The 2,377-nt window shown below is 36.8% G+C and overlaps 1 protein-coding gene and 1 pseudogene across 1 annotated transcript in view; both read right to left on the reverse strand.

Moving 5' to 3' along the window:
• Positions 1-2,377, reverse strand: part of LOC17874499 (probable disease resistance protein RPP1) — a 36,044-nt gene that overhangs the window by 7,996 nt on the left and 25,671 nt on the right. The window lies entirely within an intron of this gene.
• Positions 82-2,377, reverse strand: part of LOC17874513 — a 4,988-nt pseudogene continuing 2,692 nt past the window's right edge.

Genomic DNA, 2,377 nt, shown 5'->3' on the forward strand with positions numbered 1-2,377 from the left:
CTAATTTTGCTGTTACACAATCTTGTATAAAATTAAAGCTTATTATTAAAGACGAAAATGGCATAAGGGTTTCTAACCTCCTCCATCGATTCCCATCTCCGAAGCTCTCATCATCTCTGAACCTCCAAGATTTGATATACCCCGCATTCTCCGATCTTCCAGTTGTCATTATGGCATAATGTGAACTCAAAGAGAATCTCAGTGGAAGTCACATCCTCTGCTTCAACTTCAAATGTGTAGATATGCTTTGTTAAAAGTGGATCTATGAAATGGCCGCATAGTTTACACCGAACTTCGAGATCATTCTGTTTGTCCATGATCTTAATATATACATCCATCCAACCATGATCATAAACCGTTTCTTCATTAGTTTTAACCAGCATGATGCAAGCCTTAAATCTCAAAGATTTAGGAAGAGACGACTCATCCAACTTGATTGTCAAGGAACCTCCAGCAGTAGCTCGGTGATTGAAGCAGGCAGGCACTTGTGTACCTGGTAACATCGCATATTTACAAGTCGATGTGTGCATGATGAGGTCTCTGGCTTCTTGATTCAAACTGAAGCAGTCAGACAGATATATGGATGGTTAAAGGAACAATCGAGCCTCTCAAGGGATTGACAATTCTCTGCATCTATGTAAAATAGGGAATCTGAAAATTGGGGGAGGGATATCAGATTCTTGCAGTTGTGGAGTCTAAGTACTCTTAAACGAGACATTAGTGGCATTGATAGAAGACGGAAGTTTCACAAGACTTGAACAATTACCAAGATCCAATTCCTCAAGTTTATTTGCATTCCTAAGTGAGGGAATCTCCACAAGATTTAAGCAATTAGAGAGGTCTAATACCTCGAGATTGGTCAAATTGTCAATAGGACAAGGGATTTTCACCAGCTTTGAACAATAAGAGAGACTTAGTTCCTTGATATTGGTTGCATTCCCAATAGAAGAAGAAAGCTCTTCAAGATTTGAGCAACCTGAGAGTTTTAATTTTTGAAGATTGGTCAAATTCTCAATAGAAGAAGGGATTTTCACCAGCTTTGAACACTTAGAGAGATTTAGTTCCCGGAGATTGGTTGCATTCCCAATAGAAGAAGGAAGCTCCACTAAATTCATTTAGATTAGTGGCATTGATAGAAGACGGGAGTTTCACAAGACTTGAGCAATTACGAAGATCCAATCTTTCGAGTTTAGTTGCATTCCCAATAGAGGGAAGCTCCAAAAGATTTGAGCATCCAGAGAGGTCTAATTCCTGGAGATTGGTTGCATTCTCGATAAAAGAAGGGATTTTCACAAGGTTTGAGCAATAAGAGAGATTTAGTTTCTGGAGGTTGGTTGCAGTCCCAATAGAACCAGGAACCTCCAATAAACTTGAGCATCCTTGGAGATTTAACTCTTCAAGATTAGTGGCAGTTGAAAGATCAGGAAGTGCTTTCAAATCTTTAGAATAAGACAAATCCATCCACCTAAGATTTTTAAATTGCTGCATTGACACACACAATAAGAAAATGTTGACACGATTGCCTTATAAAATTGTAGTTTGTTAACTATACTAAGACATTTGTACGGAAACGAACCATAGATATTAAAAAATGGTTTTGAAAATTGAATTTTTAAAATCAAAATTACTTACTTTGGTTCTTTCCCAAAGCTTCTCAAGCTCTAGAAGACTTGAGCAATAAGAGAGATCTAGTTCCTCAAGTTTAGTTGCATTCCCAAGTGAAGAAAGCTCCATAAGACTTGAGCAATTACTTAGCTTTAAGTCAAATTCTCAATAGAAGAAGAGATTTTCACCAGCTTTGAGCAATAAGAGAGATTTAGTGTCTCGAGATTGGTCAAATTCTCAATAGAAGAAGGGATTTTCACCAGCTTTGAACACTTATAGAGATACAGTTTCCGGAGATTGGTTGCATTCCCAACAGAAGAAGGAAGCTCCACTAAACTTGAGCATCCTTGGAGATTTAACTCTTCAAGATTAGTGGCAGTTGAAAGATCGGGAAGCTCTTTTAGATCTTCAGAATTAGACAAATTCATCCACCTGAGATTTTTAAGTTGCTGCATTGACAAAATAAGAAAATATTGACATGATTGGCTTATAAAGTTGGAGTTTGTTAAACAAATTCTAGAAATATTAGTAAAGGTTTTGAAAATTAATTTTTTAAAAAATTCATATTTACTTACTTTAGTTCCTTCCCATAGTTTTTGAAGCTTGCTGGAACTCATACATAGTTCGACGAGAAACTCGGGATTAAAAGTTGATGGCAAACATGTATTCTGGAAATAAATCCAATCTACTAATCTAATATTTTGAGGATAATGAAGCAGTGAATGCAGTCTCTCAGCCTGAGCAAGGTCCATACCATTGATTCTTACAAATT

Source organism: Capsella rubella, unplaced genomic scaffold (genome assembly GCF_000375325.1).
Source record: "Capsella rubella cultivar Monte Gargano unplaced genomic scaffold, Caprub1_0 scaffold_15, whole genome shotgun sequence".
NCBI lineage: Eukaryota > Viridiplantae > Streptophyta > Magnoliopsida > Brassicales > Brassicaceae > Capsella > Capsella rubella.